The sequence below is a fragment of the Agelaius phoeniceus genome, chromosome 1 (assembly GCF_051311805.1).
Source record: "Agelaius phoeniceus isolate bAgePho1 chromosome 1, bAgePho1.hap1, whole genome shotgun sequence".
Lineage (NCBI taxonomy): Eukaryota > Metazoa > Chordata > Aves > Passeriformes > Icteridae > Agelaius > Agelaius phoeniceus.
In genome coordinates this window covers 45,915,451-45,938,484 of record NC_135265.1, presented here as the reverse complement: position 1 = coordinate 45,938,484, position 23,034 = coordinate 45,915,451, and the positions used below count along the sequence as shown (strand labels likewise).

The 23,034-nt window shown below is 39.6% G+C and overlaps 1 long non-coding RNA gene across 1 annotated transcript in view; it reads left to right on the top strand.

Annotated features, from left to right (window-relative positions):
* Positions 1 to 7,463: 7,463 nt before the first annotated feature.
* Positions 7,464 to 23,034, top strand: part of LOC143695754 (uncharacterized) — a 336,106-nt gene continuing 320,535 nt past the window's right edge. The window contains exons 1-7 of the long non-coding RNA XR_013185284.1: positions 7,464 to 7,765; positions 8,059 to 8,188; positions 9,157 to 9,389; positions 12,770 to 12,903; positions 13,433 to 13,525; positions 14,587 to 14,693; positions 19,418 to 19,626. This is a non-coding gene — a long non-coding RNA (uncharacterized LOC143695754). The remainder of the gene's footprint in view (positions 7,766 to 8,058; positions 8,189 to 9,156; positions 9,390 to 12,769; positions 12,904 to 13,432; positions 13,526 to 14,586; positions 14,694 to 19,417; positions 19,627 to 23,034) is intronic.

Below are 23,034 nucleotides of genomic sequence, written 5' to 3'. Positions count from 1 at the left end.
CTTGGAGATATCCTGTGGCACCAGGGGGCTCCATGTCCAGGTGCATGACAAGAAATAGATTATTTTGTTTCTAAGTATTGCATTTTTTTTCTGAATACCACTATGCAGAGTTTTTTACTTCTATCTGAACCCTGACACTTATAGGTAATATTCTGTGCTGTGTTCAGTCAAATTAATGTTTGGGGTTTTTTTTTTGTTGTTTTGGTTTGGTTTTGGTTTTTTTTAATGTGAAGATGATGGTGTGTCACTCTGGAGGATTACAATGAAGTAGGAATAATTGGCAGAGTATAGCAGGGAAGGGAATGGTATGGTTTTCTGGAATTGACAGGCAAATTAGGGAACAGATTATTACGACCAACAGCATTAATTTTAGATTTAAAATAGAGAATATATTTTAATTCAGCACAATGTTCTGCTATTTTTTGGGTGCTGATTCAGACATTAAACTTTTGGTACTTTGTTTTTCCAAATATTTTTAATTTTAATTCAGTAATTTCTATTTAAATGCTTTCATGGTAGTCTTTTTTCTCCCACTTGAGATGAAGGTAAAATCTGCTTAGACCCAACCCAAAAACTAAGTGAGAAATTTTGGTTTTGGGCAAGTGACCAGCAGTAAGGAATCTGGGTCCTCTGCCTGAAGAGTTCTGACCTCCTTTCACAGAGCAGTCCCTCAAACTAATACATTAGTCCCTGACTAATATACCTAAAGAAGGCTCCCATAGAAGCAGATCAGCAGAGCTGGTGCTGAGGATGTTTGAACACTCACAGACTGCTCTGCAATGGAAACAAAAGAACATCAAGTGGGAATAATCATAGTAAAAGAAACTGGCTTGGGTTGGAAGGGAGCTTGAAGACCATCTTGTTCCAACCCTCCTGCCAGAGGAAAGGACACCTCCCACTAGACCAGGTTGCTCAGAGCCCCTCAGCCTGGCCTTGACCACCTTCAGGAGTGGGGCAGCCACAGCTTCTCTGGGCAGCCTGTGCCAGTGCCTCACCAGCCTCACAGGAAGGTCTGTTTCAAAAGTGTACTCCTGGTGTGAATTATGTGCAGTAATGCCAATTTACGGATTGTAATTAGAATTACCCACATCCTGCAGTTGTGTGAAGAAGGAAAATGAGAGGAAAAATCCCTTTTCCAAGGAGAAGGGTTGGATTTTTAAGAAGATCAGATTTTAACCTGTGTCCCATAAAATTCAGGCAGTTGGTATGCAAGCTTCCTATAGATCAACTGGAAGAGTTACTTGTGTGATGTCTTCAAATTTTGTTCCCTGTAGCTTCCAGAAGATATGGCAAAGTGGAGCAGAAAAAACCACATCACTTTCTATGAGACCACCCAATCCCAAATCACTTGCTTTTTAATATGTTTTTTGTGTGTTTGTTTGTTTTCCTCTCTGAAAGACCAAACTGATTTTCTGTGGGGACTTGCTATATGTATCTTCCAAACTGACCACAGTATAGGGGCTTTTGTGCAAGCTGAAAACTGGAAATGGAAATCAATGTGCTAGATAAAAATAGCAAAGATATGTGTCGTGCCTGTTGCTGGCAAATTCTCTGTGCTTTCAGCAGTACTTTAATGGTTATGTTGGAGCTTCTCTTGCTTGTTGATACTGCAGATAAATGTCATGCATCTCAGGAGAGCCTTTGGCCTTCTTCAGAGAAGTTTCTAACAGACCTTGAGTCCTCTGCCATTCAGACTTGAAGTACCTGCTTCATCAGATGGGTTTTTTTTTTTGTGCAAGAAGCTGTGATAGTGCTATTATCTATGAAACTAAAATACATATTCACAGGTACTGGAATCTGATGGCATTGTTTATGGTTTAGATAATTATACTTTATTCCATAATTAATATTTCCTTTTATGACTGTGTAGGAGAAGCCAGTCCAGCACACTCCAATATACATATTAGTTAATTTATTATAAAAATAGACTACTACAGAAAGGAAATACATTGTATCTTTTGTATCTTTCAAAATACTTCGTGCTTTTCCTATGTGCTCTCCACCTCTGCCTGGACCAGGACAAAATTGTCTTTTCCATTGTGTGGAATTTACAGAATGCTGTAGGAGACACTGTTTGCTCCCCACTACTCTCCTTGGAAAGGGGAATATTTCACTAATCAAGTTTGTCAAACAATTGAAAACCTAAAAAAGGAAGTTCTATAAATAACAAGTAAAATGTTTTAGCATTTTGTCTTCCAAACATTTGCATGCTTTCATATATGCTAAAACTAGAATCAGGACATAAGAATAGCTAAGTAATTTGACATTGGACAGACCAGACAGCCAATAAGGGCTTTTTAGTGTCCTTCAGAGGAGACAGTGTTTCTGTTTGATGTGTAAGTGGATAGGACAGCTAGAGTCTTGTTATTTCACTTCTGCTGTTAAATTATACCTCATAATATGAAGAAAATTGAATTAACCTGGATGCCAAATATGAATTGTTATTCTGACAATTCCTATTTAAATAGAAGTGCCAGAAATGTCCATGGAAAGTGTAAGTGCTACACAGTTGTTTGGATTGGCTAGAATGGAATAAAGAAATAACAGTGTTCTTTGGACACCAACCCTGATTGCCTTGCAGTGAGCTGAAGAAATGAATTTGATTTAAGAGTGCTGTAAAGGAGATACTTAGAAGTCCTGGAAATTGCCCACTGGATGAACCCAATACTCCCCACTTTTGACAAGGCTGCTCTAACACTGATTGCCCAGCAATATCTCTACAGTGTAGTGAGGGGGGTTATGTGTTGTGTGCCATGTCCAACACTTATTTGTGCCCTGGTATTACCATGTTCAGAAACACCTACCTCTGTGGCCACCATATCATAGTCATAACCTCCAGGAGGTGAAATTGTTTCAACCTGTCCAACATCTTCAAACTCTGAGGAAAAGGAAGCAGTTAACTCAGAGCTCTTTAAAATCTCCCTCCTCTCTCTTAGTGAGTGAGCCTTCCCTGAAAAAAGCAGATGAAACACCCCTAAACTGAGATTTTTTTTTTCTGAATTATTGGGAATAAATGTATTTTGAAAGCACTGGGGACTAAGAACACATATTGATCTATACCTTGGTGATCTTAGAGGTCTTTTTTGACTTTAATGATCCTATGAATCTACAACAGACAAGAATTATCACCCAGACAGAACAACTAAAGCTAAGGGGAATGATTCTTTGGAAGCAGCCAAACCTTGATGTACACTGTTTACAGTTAGGAGCAGCCTGCTGGAGCTGAGCTGAACTAAGGGTGTCAGGCACCTGCTCTAATTTGTGTTTAAGAGGAGCAGACTGGGTGTCCCCTTGTGAAGGCATCAGGCCCTTGTCCTGATCTGACTGACAGTGGTGGTTGCCCGCACGGTGACACATGTTCCATATTTTTTGGGATGCAGTGACAGGATCTAACTGCTTACATGACTGCTGGGGCTCTGTGTGAGGACACAGTTCTTTGGGAGAGCATGCCAGTGGGAGGACAGCAGTGCAGATGCTATATAACCATCAGCCTCCTAAGAGCTGTACACATCGTCCTCTTGTTCTGGCAATACAACAGAGTATCCATGGTTTGGATGTATGCAGGCTCTGTTAAGTGGCTGTTGGCTACTTGGTCAGGATAACCCAGACATGAAATGCTCATCCATGCTGGTGTAATACTGGATCTGATGATGCTCTTGTTGGACATGCCACTGACTGGCATTGTTGGGCTGGCATTGTTTGATGTCCTCGTAAAAGAGTTCAGGTCATGAGCAACGTGGTTTCAGATCCTTATTTCCAGGAAACTTGTGTCAAATCTCTTCAGGCTTGGTGAGGGGCAAAGATTTCAAGTGGGTTACAGGTCTATCAGAAAATAGTCTGTCGTCTCCAACCATAAATAATACAATGATAAACTGCTGTTCAAAACATTTTGAAGTGAAATCGGTCACCACATCCTAGGACACTACTGAACAAAAAGCCCACACTTCACTTTAATGAAAGTCTAATGCTTCAGATTATGTGCTTTTAACATTACAAAGAGATAAGGTCAGGTTGGTTTGTTGGTTTTGTCTAAAAAAACCTCTTCACTCTTATGAGCTTGAGTCACTATCCTGAATAGTTTCAAAGACAATAATTTAATCTTTAAAAAATGCTATTAATATAATTACTAGAACTGCCACATTAAAATTGAAATGTAGATCTTCATGTATTTATATTTTGTATTTGTTGGCAGGAATAATTCCTGAATACTTATTTATCTGGTGAATTTTTATTCACCTGTCCATATTTTTGTTGCTAACCAAAATAAAGAGCCAAGAACTTTTCATAAGACTAAAAAAATTCAGTTGATCATGTTTTATGACAATCATGCTCTTGCTAGAAGGATAAAGCTTAGATTTTTTTGGTACAAATTAATTATGTATGATTTACCCTGATTTTCATTATTTTAAAATTGCTTTCCTTGACTGTGATATTCAACAGTGAACAGTGTTTCTGTCCAAGCCCCAAGCAGGGCTCAGACATATTGCAGTTCTTCAGTGATGCTACAGTTCAGGTGAGTTGAGGTGAGTATACTTCTCTTATCTCTGTGAAATATGTCCACAAGAGATTTCCACCAGGAAAGGAAAAAGAGACTGGAAAAATCTGGAATTGGCTGTTCCTCGATGGAGCTGATGACCAGAGCAGCATGACTGATGTCTTTTGCACCTCCTGCCTTGTCAGGACAGCAGCAAACACAGATCCTTCCAGACTGTGCTCTGGAGTGTGGAGTAGCCAGATTTCATGATACACTCTTTTTTTGGCATTTCTAACATAATTTGCATACAAGATTTGACCATATTTTGATTAACAGCCAAATCCTGCTCCTTTAGAACACTGGCAAATTGCAATTGTTCATTAAGGCTAAGTGATGTGTAGATATATATATATATTTATGTGTGTGTGTGTGTGTGTGAGGTCAGGAAGGAGATAATGGAGTTTTCCTTGGCACCACTCTTTCTTCCCAGTCCATGAGATTAGTCTTGTTGTTGATTGTTTTCCCATCCTTTTCTTTTTCCATCTTAAGCTGAACACTTGTATATGTGTTTTTTTCCAAGCCAAAATTGATTTTCATTTTCAGTTGATTTTCATTTTCATAGATGGTACAAGATATTTCAAATTAAGATGCACTGGGAAAGGGTTATAGAATTGAGAGCTTTGCAAGAGCTTTTGTTGCTATTTCACAGAATTGTTAAGGTTGGAAAGGGACTTCTGCAGATATTTGATCCAGCCCCCTGCCAAGGCAGGGTCACCTCGAGCAGGTGACGCAGGAACAGGTCCAGGAGGGTTCTGAGTGTCTCCAGAGAGGGAGATTCCATGCCCTCCCTCGGCAGCCTGTTCAGTGCTCAATGTAAAGAAGTTTTGCCTCATGTTGAGGGGGAGCTTCTTGTGGTTTAGTTCATGTCCACTGTTTCTTGTCCTGATGCTGGGCACCACTGAAAAAAGTCTGACACCCTCTTCTTGGCACTTACCTTTAAGGTATTTATATACATGAATGAGATCCCTTCTCACTCTGCTCTTCTCCAGACTGAACAGGCCCAGCTCCTGCAGTCTCTCATCATAAGAGAGATGCTTCAGTCCCCTAATTATCCTTGTGGACATTCATTGGACCCTCTCCAGGAGTTCCTTGTTTTTCTTGTACTGAGGAGCCCAGAACTGGACACTGCTCCAGATGAAGCCTCACTAGGGCTGAGTAGAGAGCCTTTGCACTGTCTGGCATTAAACATTTTATTCAAAACAAAATGAAAAGAAAGATCCTCAGCTGGACTTTATTGCTAATAGGAGTTTGCCTTGTTGAGCCTGCTGCAATGTGGCTGGAGTAAGATATTTTAAAAAATGCCCTAGTGAAGCATAGGCCACAAGCCATTTGTTGCAGTGATGTAGACATGTCGAAGCTTTGATGCTGATGGTTAAGTAAAGATGGATCTGAGGCTTCTGAATGTTCATTCTTGAAAATTTTTGCCTGATTTGGTTCATAAAATTGTAAAAAAATGCAAATAGATCTAACCTAAATCACTACCTTTGTAGGCATTCTTAAATTTGGAGGTGTTTTAAAGGCTGGCAAGGTTTCACATGCTTTATGAGAAGTTGCACAAAAACCTTGAGTGTGAATAACAGGTAGTCCAAAAGTGAGTAAGATTTTTGCAGTGTGGCTACATTGTCTCTGAAGTGGTTTACACAGTGGAATAGTAGATTTAGTGTTGAAAATAGTGTTGGCTCTTCTTTATGTCTTAGTCAGAAAACCAGAATACTAGGAAAAGTGTAGGACATTATTAACCTTGTTGTGTGCTTATCCTAGAGATAATACTGCAGTTCATCAATGTTTGCAATTGCAAAAGTTTTGCTGGGTTTTTAGCTGTATTTGTTCTTCCCTCTCCCTGGGGACACTTATTGTTAGGATGGACTTCGGATGTTTTCTTCCAAGTACAATATTGTTCAAGAAAACAAGCATTCAATATTAATAAGACAGACCCATAGACTAAAGAAACTGAAAAACACCCTCCTAAGAATAACCCCTTGGGAAGATAGATACAGTGCACATAGTATCATGCATTATGCATTTTGCCTAATATACTGCTGAATAATGGGGCAGAGAATCCATAGGTGTTTTTGTTATGCCCTTTTAGGGACAAATAGGATTATATGTCCTAGCCAACAACTTGTCTATAGGACCTTACACTGCAATGCATGTCCACTCATATACATTTCTCATAAGGCCACTGAAAGCTGTAACTCTTGCAGGAGTCCCTGAAAAGATTTGAGCACCTCTAAATACAGGGCTGTGAGCCACAGGAGAGAATCTGAATTGTCCATGCTCACAGTGGCTCTAGTGCATTTTCAGACAGATCTTTTCTGGAGAGCTCTTATTTTCCTCTTTCCTTTCCTAAAATCTAATATCCTGTTTGTGGGTTTTTTAAAAACATTTTTTGTAGTTCATTGACGTGCTTCTTAACTTCATTAAAAGCAGGCTAATTAGAGGGAAAATGTCACAGTGATATCATTACCTAACACAGTGGAATTTACTAAGTGGAGAGAAATGGAAGGAAGATCTTTATAGATGAGTTTGGTATTTCTTGCTAGCCCAAGGATGATGAAGCTCATATTTTTTTTCATGGAAAAGTAATTCATTATCTTCTTTTGATCTTGCATAGTTATTTTCTGTCAATCATGAATAATCTGCTTTGTCCCTGGTACAGACTACTGAACATAATGCCAGACTGTGCTCCCTATCCTTATCTTAATATGTCTGGAATTACTTGTTAGTCAAAGTTTAAGAAGAATGGGTATCACTGCCACATGCAGGCTGTACACAACTTGTGCACGTATAAATTAGTACAATTTCTGCCATTTGAATTTCCATTGCCTACTCTGCTTCAAAATGTGATCTTGGCTTCTTGGCTTTGAGATGAAGTCCATACATAGGAGCTGGGTAAGGACTGTAGATGCCAAGCTACAGAAGACATCTGTCTGTCACTTCTGAGAAGGAAAAAATGTAAAAGGCACCCTTGTCTTTTTGAATTGCATTGTTCATATGCTCAAAAGAATGCAATGCTGACTTCACGTGGTTCTCTAGTCCTTCTGGTTGCTGCAGACTGCTCTTTTTGCAATCTCCATATGGAAGATAACCATCTCACTGAGAATTTTATCTTCTTCTCTAGAAACCAGTAACATTTTATCAGTGTTCTGAGGCATCATTTTGAGTTACCCAAGTCAGTTGTTACTGGATCAAATACTCTGCACTACGCTGGGGTCAACAGATGATACCAGGGTAAGTTTAAAGTTCAGCTAAAACAAGATTTGTTGCTTGCCCTTCTACACAAGCATTTTGCTCTGTTTAATTTGGGATTTGCCTGGATTAGATTGTAAAATTATTATTTTTGCTGTAACAGGATATGAATGACTGGACATGATGCATAATGAAATATCTTTGTAATTGTATCTACATTAATATTTCATATTCTTAGAGCTATGAATTTATGCCATGTCTGAGAATGCTCTGAGGTATCTGACAAAACTTAATTGTTTGTATTTGCTCCATCCCCCTCATACTGATGTCACAAGTCCTTGGCTGCTGGAGATCACACCATTTTTCAAAAGTTCAGAGTGACTACAAGTGCCTGGAAAGCTGAGGAACAGGCTGTGAATCTTCACTCTTTACTTGCAAATCCTGTAACAGTGGAAGTGGCAGGAAGTGAGTTAAATTGGTCTTGTTTTTCACTTTGGAAGTCTGCTTTCCTCTTTTCTAGTATTCATGTAGAGATTGGCTGCAACAGAGGCTAAATGTGAATCCCAGCAGGTAAGCAATGTGCCAGGAATTTCACAGTGTAGACATACTCTGAGACTGAGAGATGAGGAGCCAGTGCTAGGTATGTTTTCAACCCAAAATGGGTAAGAGCACTTTTTTCAGTAGTTACTTTTTGAGTAACTGGAAATTAATAGATAGATCAAATGTATGGATTTGATCATGAAATGACAGTATTTCTTGTCTTCAATGAAGGGATAAAGGAGAAACAGGAAATTCAAAATGGTGTTTGAGAAGGTGGATTTCAGTTATCTTTGGGAGTTCATGGGATGTTGCATAAGGCTCAGATCTGAAAGAAAAACAAGATGAAGTTAGCTCACAACTCTTTGGTGAATTAATATTAAGGGTACAGTGGTAAAATAAGAGTGGAAATAGACCAACTTGGATAAATTGTAAGTTCTTCATTGAACTTTAACACCAGGAATAAAAATAGAGAAGTTGGAATGCAGGTCAGAGAGCTAGGACAAGTCTCAAAGTACAATGTGGGTAGGCAGAGATAGAGGTATCAGAGGGATCAGTGAACATAATGCCATGCATTTAATGAGGGGCCTGAAAAGTAACTGGAAACCACTTGAAAAGTACATTAATGATAAGACAAAGAGCAAGAAAAGTTTATGCACTATTGATTCTGCAGATAAATATGCAAAAAAGTTAAAATATGTTAAAATGTTTCTTTTGTATCAGTTTTCACTTGTAGCTCAATAGCAATCTTTCACAATTAATACTAATGACAACCGAAGACAATCTAGGCCTTTAAGGGGGTACACCAGGCCAGATCATCTTAGATGTGCCCTGATATTTTAAGGCTATGGCAAGATTTTTCTCTGTTGAACAACTGACCAAAGCTGTTTTTTCAGTAATCTTGCAGGTTCATGAGTGACAGAGGACACACCAGATGACTGAAACAAAACTAAACAGTAGTGCTTCTCTTCCTGGAGGACAAGAAGAGTTGGGGATTTATAACTTAACTAATTCCCAGAACAACTACTACTTCTGATAAAGTTTTGTAAAAACCTAGACAATAATGAGGCAAATAAAAGCCTCCCCCCTCCTCTTGCCATCCCTTCGACTCCCCGCAAATGCAAGAAAAGTAAGTTGCAATTTAAGATGTGAAGACATGATCTGACTCTGCACAAGTTAACACTTGCTTATAGCAAGCCATGTAATTCTGCTTTCTAGCAGAAAAGCAGAATTACAGTTCATAAGCATCGGGAAAAGTTTCTGTAGTTTCAGATATGGAAATTACTAGCATCTTATCCAACATGAATACCCAGCTGGCACTTCAAACAATCTTCCTGGACTGTCTTGTGTAAGATCATGGTAGTAGTTTCTTGGTGGAGGATGTCTTCCTTTCTTTGATTTTTATGTCTATTTCATACTAAGTATTGCCAGCCTGGTTTTAAATGCAGAAAGAGTTCCACACTCAGGAGCATGTGTTCAGGTGTGTGTGTGTGTGTGTGTGTGTGCAAAGAATACTGAAGCATACATAAAGAGGAAATCTGCATTCAGGTATTATCTACTATCGAACAGAGGATGTGCCACCAAGCCTATAATCGATGTTTATTGAAGGAAGGAATAAATATTGCATGATGTTCCAGTCATTGATAGAGCTGCCTCATTCTATTTAATAAGCAGAGGAGGCTGATAGTGTTTGCCCAGCCATTTCCCAAGATACCTTTTTTTTACTGGGCTTTGTCACAGCGTTACTTTATTGCTTCTTGATGTGTTAAGGTCCTACCTTGTCTTGCCTATTCTCTGACTGGAATGCATTCATCAGAAGATCAACTGCTATGAATCAATGGACCTGCAGGGAAACTGCTGCAGGAACATTGATTTACAACAGCTGAATATTGGCTCTTATTCCTCACAAATTGCCAACATCATAAACTCTTAGGAAGTCAAGTTCAAAAAAAATTATCCACGACACAGACTGGAAAACCACACTAATTTTATTTAATAGAAAGTGTGGGAAAAAAAGTTTTAGCATGAAATGAAGTCAAGACATATAAAAGGAGACAAGGTGATTATTTTAGGAGAGTGAGTATTCTAGGAGAATGAGTATTCCAAATGAAAAGAATAGTGAACAATGCCATGATTTGGTCATTTACATGAGATTTGAGAAACCTCTGGGTTTTGGCTTGTGTTTCAAATGAAACACAATGTGTTTGGAACTTTCTATCCATTCTCACTGAATGACCTGGCTGCAGACGTATTTTGTAACTTTGTCCTTCTCCAGATTCCACCCTGGATCTCAAGCATTTTAATTCAAAGAATTGTTTCCATAAGGGTCATTTTTGACTAAACAGCATTTTTCAGTGGAAAGCAACTAACTTGGAAAGTAGGAAGTAATTATGTCTACAGTGTAGTCATTATTTTTTTGTGAACTGTAATTGTATCCAAATTAAAGCTCATGTAAATCTGGTTTGAAGCAGTGTATTTTTGCTCCAAAACAAGGGAAAATTTGCACAAATCACCAAAACCCCTCATTAGACTTCAGTCTCTTGCCCAAATATCAAAATTAATTGTGAAAAGATTGATTAGATCTCTGTGCGCTGAACTCTTTTTGTCTACCACTGAAAAATAAAGCAGGATTTGTATCTTTCCTGTGTTGATACAAATACAGATCTTCCCCTAGCCTGGTTTAATAAATACAGCTGAGAAAGGAATTTTCAAGGACATCTTTCCTGTTTGTGTCTCAACTCAGTAATTTTCTTCCCCCTGTTTTTTGCAAGTAAAACTAAAGGTAACTTGAAAAAATTTATGTTGTATTTTATTAGTATTTTACTGTATTAGTATTTTATTGTATTAGTATTGTATTGTATTCTATTAGTGAGAAGATGCTGTTTGAGTACCAGATAAATGAAGGACAACAAGAGGGGGAAATCTGGTGTTCTCTAAGGGCTGCAGTTTGTGGGCACTTTTCACTGGACTGATGTAGTACAGAAATGGGAATGTATTCCCACTTACCTGTAATGAGAGGTAAGTGGAACTTGCTTTCTCACTCTCTTATTGAAAGAAGCTGCTTAGCTTATCAATCCTGGTCTAAAGTACCAGGCTTTGCCTGTTGGTTTCATTTCTCATTTGCTTTTCAATTCATTCACAATCAAGATGAAAGTCAGGATTAAACAAAATGCAGTCCTGCCCTTTTCACAGGCGTCTCGCTGTTTTAAATCTGCTGCCACCCACTTTTAGTCTTTTTTTCCTGGAGAAGTAAGAATTTGGTTCCTATCTAGTCAAATAATAAAGAAAAGCATCTCTGTTTTGGGGGGTTTTTAGGACTTTATAAATTGGGTTATTTATCAGAAAAATCAATGTCGTAGAGAAGAGGCCTCCCTTTCTTAGTTAATAATACATCTTTTAGAGTTGACTGTGGACCCAATATGTTTGCAAGCAAAAACAAAAACACATACATGTCCACACAGAACTTCCTTTGAAATAAAAGGAGATTATGAAGGTGGAGAATTTGGGAATCAGATAGATAAGGGGTTCATAGCTAGACCTTTTTGATGGGTGGAATGAATTCTGGTTTTGTTTGAATGCTGAAGGTTTAGTTTATTTGTCCAATAAAATGGTGATGGTATTAGGTGGGTAATTTAGAGATCCCTTGCTGAGATTAGAGTGCTTTTTTGTTAAGTTCTGATAAAACACATGCAAGAGAGAAGATAAATGTCGTAGAGACCTCAAAACAAGGCTATGAAGAAAATCTATGTTACTTCAGGGGTTCAGGAATTGAACAGAGACCTGAATAATATGTGAAGTTCACATGCTGAATGAGATAGGTTCTATGGGATTAAACAAAAAACAATCACTGAACAGAAAAAGGAAAATTGCTTTTAAAAGATTTAAAATAAATCAGAAAGTGAAAACAAATCTACCATCATCAAAAACAAATCTCTTAAGATCACGAAGCTGAAGAAAAAACCCACCTTGTCAGCATAAACTCTGCCTTTAGCCATAACTGCAAATACCTGAGCCTTTGCCCTTGCGGTGGTGGTGGTGACCATGTTAGTCTAAAGACCTCAATTGAAAACCAGATTTTGGCAATAGAGTGTTCTTTCAGTCCCCTGAGATGAAACAAGCTAGAAACAGAGAGTTCCTGACAAAACTCCCACTGGGGCAATTTCTGTTCTCATCTCTGTTTATTGTATTTTTTCACCTTGTAGAAGTGACTGGGGAAATGAAAAAAAGACAGATTTGGTGCCATTGAAAGGGATGACTGCACACCTTAAAGTGAGGCCTATCCTCACATGCTGTTTGGTGTATATTGTTATTTTGCCTCATTAATCTACTGTGCTGTAGATTGCAGACCACAATGGGACAGTGTCTGAGTAATTTTGAAAGCCAAATGTTTTCCTGCAGAAGTGGGAATCTACTTTACATGTATCTGCATATGCTGATCTTCCAGTAATTGTAAGCCAAAGCACAAATCTTTTGATGACTTTAGTTCTGTATCATGACATTCCTTTACAGGATTTACTGGATTATCCCAATTTACTGGCTGAGAGTGCAAGTATTGCAGTACTAATGCTGCTATAACCATTTCTGGAACACTCGAGTAGTTCTGCTCTTGAAATCATTGAGTGTATAATTAATTCCATCGTGTGGTAAGTATGCTTTAGTTACTGTGTACCATACTGCACCCAAGAAAAAGACAAGTGTTTTGAAATGTAGCATGTGTAGAGAATATAAAATTTTTATTAATCATGTTTTCTTCGTGTGCTAAATGGTATGTTTGATATACTTAATTCTATACTCTAAGTATAAAGGCATGCAAGGAAAACAGATGCTTATTTCTGCATCTACAGCCTGATCCATCACCTAACAGCATGAAGAAAAGGTTAGTTTCAGTGCTTCTTTGCTGTTGCACTGGAGTTTTACATTCTGCCCATCTTAAAGGAGAAAGATTGGATGCCACAGTGGGGTGCATACTCTTGATTACCTTCTCCCTTACCATTTTTCACTAGCTTTGTCTCCATGACTGCCATTGCAATACCAGAACACAAGGCCAGATCTCAGTTCTGCTGCTGTTGCATGCTGTATGATATCATCCACCTTTTATCACTCTAAACTTACTGTTTTCTGAGTCAAAAACTTCATAATGTTTAGTTTCAATTATCTTTTTATTTCCCTTAGGACATGACCTGTTTTAGAGTTGTTTTCTTAAAACCAGCTTGACCTAGCTGCTTCTATGGCCCTGTTGCCCAGGGAATTCTGAGTGCCATACTGGTATTATTTATTTCTTTCTTTTTTTTTTTTTTTCTTCTTTCTCTTTGATATTTTGGAATATCCTAGGAAAAAGAAACACATGTATTTTCCAGTCTTATCACACCAATACAGTGTTGCAGCTGAAGTGAAGCTGCATCTTCTGAGTGGCAGCAGCACCATGTTGGTGTGGGGACTACTGGAAAACCCAAGCCCCCTGTTAGGAATGTTATTCTTTGGGGTGGCTCCAGGAGACAATGCCCTCATATTGCCTTGGGTCCACTCTGCTGGCCCAGTTGGCTGCAAAATTACTTCCAAGGACACCAGGGTTTTATGATGATGAAAATCTGCTCCTGGACTTCCCCTCTCATAAATTCACTGGGCCTCGTCCTGGAGAATCTTTACTAATTGAAGATTTTGATTAGTGGTCTGTAGTATTGCAAATGTTTATCTCTCATTGAGATGGATTCTTTCTTTTGGGTCTTATGTCTGAGTTAAGGACAAGGATTTGGAAGGTTCCTTCTTTGGGGTTATTGCTGATCCTCTAAAAGTGAAATTGTCCCAGGTGACCTCCCCCACCACCATGCTGTCCTCCATTTTATTTTATAGGCCCTCAAAGGAGAAAAGAATTCTTTATGAATATTCTCAGTGAGGAATAAGCAGGAGGAGACAGTAACCTGTAAAAGTTGATAAAGTCTTATATGATAAAAGCATTAAAGAACAGTGAAAGAGGTGTCTGCCTTTACAGGAAATTACATAGTGATAAGAGTTTTCCATTAGTTAACAGCTTCTAGCACTAAATGCCTTAAACCAGCTCTTAAAGTAGCAAACAGTTGAGTGTTTTTTAAAATTTAACTTTAATCACCAGATCTTGGCTCTATTCCCAGCAAAGAAACAAACAAAATAACTTGATTGTGGGCTTTAAAAAAATTCAGATTTGCTTTCTGATGTTTGATTTCTACTTGGAGAAAAATAATAATTCCTCAAGTCATCAGCTTCATTCTGAGATTAAATGGAATAGGACTGAATCCTCTCTGGGCCTAATGGGATGCTTCTCTGCCCTTGCTTTTCCTTGTTTTCTGCAGGGTGTGTGGATATTGGAGATGTGGGCTGGAACCCTCACAGTGGTGTTTCTAAGCATGAAACAGGATTTGTTTTATGTGCCTGCAAGGCAACACAAAGGCTGAGGATGGTGAGTAGTGTGACAGTCTGGGAGGACTGGGGAGGGCACAGCCTCGTGCAATCTTGCCCCTCGAGCCTACTGGCTGGACTAAGGAATGAAGGAATTTTCATGCTACATATCCATGTACCAGTATCTGGTGTCCTTTCAGATGGATTCCAGCTATGGGCTCTCCAGTACAAGATGGATGTACTGGAGATAATCCACTGAAGGACAATTGAGAGGATTAGGGGACAAGAGTATTTCTCCTAATAAGAAAGTCTGAGAGACTGGGGATTGCTTAGGCTGAAAAGATGGCTTGAGGGGATTTTAATGATCTATGAGTACCTGAAAGAAGAGCACACAGAGAATGCAGACAGGCTTTTTTCAGTGGTGCCCAGGGGCAGGACTAGTGCAGTGGGCATAAACTGAAACACTCTTTTTGCTACTGGGGTGACTGGGCACAGGTTACCTGGAGATCCTGTGGACTGTTCAGTCTTGAACATAATCAAAAGTCCTCTAGACATGGACCTGGGCAGCTGGCTCTAGGCAGCCTTGCTTGAGCAGGGAGATTGGACCAAAGGACCTCCACAGGCCCTTTCCAATGTCAACAATTCTGTAATTCTGGGATTTGTACTAGTAAATAAAAATATCCATGTCAGTTCTTTGGCTCTTAGGCAAGTGGTATGTCATAGGTCATGCCCATACCAGCTGAATTCTCTTTTCCCTGCTGAACACAGTGCCTTCATCTATGCTGTGTCCTGGAGCAATGTGGGCCTCCTGAGAGGTCAGAGCGGCTGATACGTGGCCAGAGCCAAAACTTTGCCTGGCAGAGTGCTAATGAGCTGGACTGCATCCATGACTAAGGACTGTGTTGAGGCTAAGGCCAGTGTATGTTCTATTTGCTAATAGAAACACTGCCTATCAAACCTATTCTCCATAGTCCAACCACATTAAAGGAAATCCTCATAATCAACAACAGATTTCATGTACAGGTTTCTACCCTCTGCATTTGTTCTTCATTCATAGACATTGAAAGCATCCTCCACTCTGCCTTGCCTTATGACTCTCTTGACTCTCACCATAGCCTGTGCTTCCTAGAGCTGTCCTGATCCTGATCCTGATCCTGTCTAGGGGTTTTTCCTGTGCTTTCAGAAATCATCATTCGGTTCAAGGGATTTTACTGGAAATTTGGTGCTGAGGCACCTGTTTTCCTTAACAGGTACTTGAGGCTGCATAGCTCTACCCCTGGACTTAGTACCTGGTTTGTGTTGCATGGGGAATTGATTGCAAAGGTGTGAAGCAAGTCAATTACGTTCCTAATGGATACTTACTGTGGAGGCTAATGCTGGCACAGCTTCCCAGCTGCTGCCTCCACTGCAGGGAGAGGGGAGGAATCCAGGAAGAGAAGGGCAATGAAGAGAAACCATGGAAAAAAAGAGACAAATACAAAAGTAGGAGGAGCACAACAAAGAATAAAAAAAAAAAAAAGGAAATATTATAAAAAAGGAAGTAGTTCTTGTAGTTCTAGTAGTCTAGTTTCTTCTAGAAAGAAACCTGTGCCTAGCAGAACAGAGAAAGGAAACAGAGCAATGTGATGGAATAAACAGAAAAATAGAAGGAAAAGGGAAAAAGAAAAATGTGTTCTTTCTTGACATTCTTTTTCCTATTAGCACTGCTCTAAGAACTGTATAAATAGTCACATTCCTATATTTGTGTTTTGCAGTAGTTCTACTACAAATTTTATAGCTTTCAACAGTATTTTAGATGAAGCAGAAGGAGCTTGTGGCATTTTTCTTCCTTTGTGTCCCCCAGAGCCCTCTCAACATTTCCTATGTTCTGCTGACAGAAGGCAGTAGGGTTACTTGGCACCCTTCACCCACTAGATTAAGTACAAATGCATTTTGGCAGTGATTCCTGGTAAACTGCATATGTTTTGCACATGGCCCCTTCCCTGTCAAGTTTTGGGTAATATTCTGCTAGTTTTCTCTCTCATTTATGTTTCCTTTCCCTGTGCAGCTGGAACGTGTGAGCATGAGTATTGGTATAGTGCTTATCTTTTCTTAGTTTACTGTGTGTTTAAAGCTCATCCATGCTGGTATTTTTGCCTTCCTCTTCTTTGCCTTATCTGAAGAATCTTTTTTTCCTGTGTTACACAGGAAAAAAGTTAGAAGCTTCTGCACAAGGCAACATGTTTTACGAGGCACCAGCCAGGCACTGAGAAAATGTTTATTTTGTTATGTTTATTGAGTGCACCGATTCTGTGCTATTTGCACCCAGGCTGTGTACCCTTTTCCTCATTCTTGAAGATTGTGTGAGATTTTGTTTTTTTGAAGAAAGGGGAAAACAAAGAGATTATGTATTTGCTTACGATTCCAAACCTCTCATGCAGCTTGTGTTGTGCACAAGCTCTTCTTTCAGTGTTGATCCAGTCTGTTTCTGGAGCTTGGTTTTCAGTCTTTGTGATATTTTAGTTTTTGTGGTATCTTCTTCTCTCTCCATTTTTCACTGCTTGCTTGGCCAAAGAACAATTAACTCAACATCTTTGTGCAGATAGTTCAAATCCAGAGGATCTGTAGAATAAGGAAGTCCTTCAGAGAGTGTCTTCCTTGTACCATTTCAAACACTGCTACTGTGGTAAAAAAATCTTACGAGTTACAAAGTGATGTCTTTTAGTCCTGAGAGATGTAGGCATTCTGACTGATAGTTTCTGTCCCTTTAATGAAGAGTTCTTCTCTCTATATCTCACTTTTAGTACAAAGATTTAAGGAATCCATGCTTTGACAAGATATTTCACTCTTACCATCTTTATTGTTCATTTGAACTTTGAGTGGTACAGCAACACAAAAAATAATTAAAGCTTCTCACTTCCCAAGCTATTCTTTATGTAACTTTTAAGAGCACTAAATGAATATCGGGTAGCTCATCATATCTGAGCTTTTATTAAAGGAAGGGGACTATTTCATTAACTGTCTAGCTCTAAGATTTTTTGCTGGCATTGTTAGACCAAAAATCTTGCATGGTTACACAAAATCTTCCATATACAATGTTGTTGTTCCTGAAGAATCTTTGAGTGCCTAATTGGATTATTTTCTTATGTGCATGCTTCTTTGAAAGGATTGCCAGCAGTCACCTCCAGTGTGGTGATTAGCAATGCATAGGCTTTTTCTGTTTTCCTGTCCTGGTTGTGTTAATTGGGAAATGCAACAACAGCATGGGAATACAGGAAATCTGTCACGCCAGCAGAGATGCAAAGGTGCTTACACTGGCACAGCCTGAGAATATGTATGGGATGGAATGCATGTGTGGGACTGCTCTTCCTGCCCAAGTAGTGGGAAGGGAAGGAGCTGACCAGCACACCTCTGGTCTTACTTGTGTAGCTGTGGACACTGTGGCCCGTTCTGCTGATGTGGCCAAAGACAATGTGGGAGTGACTTGGCAGGTGAGTACACACTCCAGACCTGCTCCAAGAGGTGCTGAGCTGTAGTTAGAGGGTCACAAATGCCACAGAGTACCTTTGAGAGTTTGGGGTTTATTTATCTTTGGACCATATTATATTTATTAGTTTTATTAAATAAATAATAACCTAGTGGAAAAATATAGATATTTGGCTAGGAAACAGTTGTTGAAAGCATATGAGCATTTTAACCTCACTCCCTTTGGGACAAAAATGGACCCCCAAATCCTGCATTTTTTAACTCTCCTACTCAAAACCTGACAAAGTGTTTGCTCCTGCTGTATTTAAATATAAAGGAATGAGAATTCATACAGAATATAGTTGCTGCTGCAAATAATTTCCCTTTAATTTTTCCACCATTCTTAGTGGGAATTATACCAAACCTTTTTCAGGCACATAGCAGATTGTGGGACCTATCACTCTTGATATTTGAATTTATTTTGTTTCTACCAAGTGTGTATGTTGCTATGAAAAAAGATCTGTTAGTTGTGTCCTTCCTAGAAAATGCAGTTCTGATGAGGCCTGTACATAGTTCTTGGTTGTATTACTTTTTAAGTCAAAACCTTTATGGAAATAACACTTTGAAGATTTGAAGTAAATAGATGTACTGGACAAGAGCTGAAGGCAGTTAGAAATGTGGTGGTGTGACCAGCCATTAATGTATTGTAGATCTCTGGGTAAATTTGATGCTACAGGCTAATTGCAGTAGCTGTACCACTTTGTTTTCAAATGAGAGTCCTCTTCTGTACTGCTGGAGGTTTTACTTCATTCTCTTTTGTTTGTTAGCTGGTGTTTTGTTGTTTGTTTTTTTTTTTAACTGAAACAATTTACATTGCTAGTGTATTGAAAATGACTTGAAGCCAAGTAACAAGCATTTTATGGCTTCTTTTTTTTTGTATTTACTTTCACAGCATTAAAACATAAGGACATGCCTGAATAATTCATATTTATTTTACTGAGGCATTCTCACAAGCAATCAAAAGCTTTCTTAATGGTTTGCTTAGACAGTGATTGGATTGCCTAGACAGTCTCTGCTTGGAACCTTTGATTTGCAGTGCCCTACCAATGTGCTAATGTGGTTTTCTTTCTAGCTGTCTCCGTCATACCAAATCATTTCCCTACCTATAAACTCATAAATACTTTTTCTTCTTTGGCTCTGTCAATTCCTATGAATATTTCTTGCTGCTGCAAGTTGATCCACATGGTTGTGTTTGAGAGCATCCTTTTCTCTTTGACTTTGCCACAGATATGCAATCATCTAAAGAAAAACTCTACTTAATTTGCATGTGTTTCTCTGCAGGAGATGAGCCATATCTACATGATATTATGCATCTTATTCTAGCTGTATCTTCCTACCTGCACTGTCTGACCATACTGGATTTATGAGGGAAGATTTTGGTATCAGAGTGGCTACAGGGTTGAATTCTGTGAGAAGGGACCAGGGGCTGCGCCTGAATTGGACAGAGGCAGTTCCAGCCAGCTCTTAAATGGACCCACTGCTGCCCAAAGGTGAGCCCATCACTGATAGCACTGGAGTGATACATGTTCAAGAAAGGGTAAAAACCACTGTGCAGCAGCTGTGAGAGAGGAGTGAGTTAAATGGAAGGGGAACAGTCCTGCAGCACCAAGGTCAAGTAAGGAGAGGGAGGAGGTGTTCCAGCCACCAGAGCAGAAGTTTCTCTGCTCCCTGTGGCAAGACCATAGCAAAGCAGGTCGTGTCCCTGCAGCCCACAAAGCAGATGGATGTGTCCTGAAGAAAGCTGCAGCCCATGCAGAGGCCACATTCTTCTGGCAGGAGGTGAAACTCATGCAGAGGAACACACACAGGGCCTGTGACCCATGGGGGACACATGCTGGAACACTCTGCTCCTGAAGTGCTGTACCCCATAGAAAGGACCCATGATGAAGCAGTTCCTGAAGAGCTGCAGGTCATGAGAGAGACCCACACTGGAGCACTTAGTGAAGGACTGTATCCTGTGGGAGGATCTCATGCTGGAGTAGGGAACAGTGTGAGGATAGAAAAGGCAACAGAAATGAAGTGTCATCAACTGATGGTAACCCCCCCTTCTTCATCCACTGGCATCTCTCAGAACAGGGTGAGCAGTAGAAGAGTTAGGAGTGAAGTTGAGCCTGGGAGTGGAAGGAAAATGGGTTTTATTTTGTTCTAGTTTATTTTTTGGAGGGAGGGGGGGTGTGGGGTGATATTCTTTTCACCATCCCACTCTATTTTTAATTATCAATGAAGTAAATTAATCTTCCCAAGCCCAATCTGTTTTGACTGTGATGTAATTGTCGAGTTATCTCACTGTTCTTAACTCGTAAGATTTTTAATCTTGTTTTCTCCTGGTCAGGCTACAGAGGGGGTGTGAGAGAGTGGCTTGGTGGACACCTCTCACTCAACCAAGGTTAACCAATCACCTCTACCTGAAAGTGTCCTTTGTGGTCTTTTGGGCAGACCCTAATTAGGGTTTTACTTTACTGAGCATTTACAAAGAAATGTAGCCAGATGTCAAGAAGGTATGAATTCTTCCTCACTCCCTAGTTTGCACTTTGTATTTGAATACACAGAGAAGATGAACAAAACTCGTGGGTTCTGGCACCCAATTTGAACTTGTGTAAAATCTGACTCCTAACTTCCAGCTGTTTTCTTGAGCAATAAGCAGAACAGTATGGCTATGAAAGGGCTTCTTCCTAAATAATTTATATCTGTTTTAGCCAGAAGTCTGCCTTTGTCTACCTACTGAAACTAATTGTCCGGGCTAAAATCTCAGCTTATTCTGATGCATTTCTTAAATCCTCCATCTCAGTGAGTGTCTCACGTCTCAATGAATGACATTCTTTTCACTTTGACATTCTCATACTGGGCAACGAGCAGTGGTGGTGCAATGTTTGTTGACACATTAACTGCTAATAGTAACATTTACTTTAGGCTGAGACAGCCATGAAATTTCTTAGATAAGATGAGATAAGATGAAATGAAAACCATCTTTTAAAAGGGGTCTCTGTTCCCAATAAGATATATTTCTTGCAACAGAAATATAGGCAGTGTTCCAAAATACTGTCTGAAACAAAAATATTCTGGTATTGCTTGGTGGGGCAAGAGTTGTTATTCCAGGCAAACAAATTGCTAATGTTGAGTATCTGAATCACAGCCTTTTTCTGCTGAAAAATAAGCTTTGTATATGTACGTAATTAATGAAGCCTGAAAAGTCTGCTTCTTCCCTTGCAAGTCTTGGAATGGAATGGGAGGATACCCACTGCCTTTCTCCTATTCCCACTAGCTCAACCTAGACTGATGGCTTGTAAAGCCAAACATCTCCATTTGCTGCTCAAATTGCAGAGCAAGGGATTCCATTCAGTGGACAGTCTGAGCAGCAGAGACAAAAAACACCTAAATGCCTCTGTCTCTAATTTGGTGTGAGTTCTTGAGTTCCTAGTAAAGGCTGAGCCAAATGTTTTCAGTAGGAAGAGCTAAAAATCAAGCTCAAATGAGTCTGCAGAACAGGTCTGCACCTGGCTTATTTTCCCCTCAGTGAAAGCCAGTCCCTCAATGGCATGTCCATGGTCTTTCCACAGTATCAAGGTAGAATGAAGTGCTTTAGCTGGGATAATTTCTTGCTGTGCCATAATGTAGTCTAGCTGGCTGTTGCCTACTGTCAAATGCTGAAAAGAGAGGCTCCTTTTTGGAATGGAAGTACCTTATTTGTGTGTACTAGCAAGTATTTCCATGTCTGAAAGCTACCAGCAGGAAATTACTGCTGCTGCTGAATGGAGGGAGATTGAGCATACGGCAGGTGAAGCAGTTTGTTCCAGGGTTCAGTCTAATTTAATTGCACAACTACATGCAAGAATGAGGCATTAAATCTGAGGCTCTAACATCATCAAAAAATTTCCACTTGTGATGTTGGTGTGATACAATGGCTTCAGTTGCTTGAAACTGAGCATATTTTGATAAAAAGTGAAGGAATGAGGGGAAGGTAAAGTGGGTTGTTTTGTGTGAAAGTACTAATATGCTCCAGAAGTCATGGTGGAGACTTTTAAATCTCCAGTTCACTCCCAAGTGACTTGATTTTAATAGCCTGTCCAAACCAAATTGATATTCCTTTCATATTCTGAAGTCCTTCAGAGTATTCAGATTCCACAAGCATTTGTTATGCAACGTAATTAATATGGCTGTACTTAATCCAAAGAATAAATTGATGAAGTTTTACAAAGGCTCATACTTGATAGCAAAACTATTGGTTTTTCAAATAAAGCTATTGGTTTTTCAAAAGAAAGTCACAAACAAATTAATTTTCTAAGAGAATCATTGTAAAAGACATAAGCAGTGCTCAGTGACCTTTATATTGTATCAGACCATTGTTTAGAGTAGAAACTGTTTGAGTTTGTTTGTTCTGAGTATGGTGCAGCCACTGGCCTCCTGTCTAACTTTCTCAGGCAGATGTTCCAGAGGAGCAAGGGAGCTTAATTCCCTTTCCCAATTAGTACTACCCTATGCAGCATGGGAAAGCTCCCCACACAACTTTCTGTCTCAGCCAGCAGGTATGGAGTGACTACATCAGTGGATGAGGAGGAGTTAAGGGTGTCATCTATCTGGATGACATACTGCTGGATGAAGAGATTGAGAGCAGCCCTGGGGAGAAGGACTTAGGGGTGCTGGTTGATGAGAGGCTGGACATAAGCTGGCAGTGTGAACTTGCAGCCAAAAAGCCAAACATGAGCTAGGCTGCATCCAAAGCAGCATAGCCAGCAGGGTGAGGGAGGGGATTCTGCTCCTCTGCTCTGCTCTGGTGAGACCTCACCTGGAGTGCTGTGTCCAGCTCTTGGGTACTCAGTACAGGAAAGACATGGACTAGTTAGAGCAGATCTAGAGGAGGACAACAAAAATTATTGGAGGGATAGAATAGCTTTCCTATG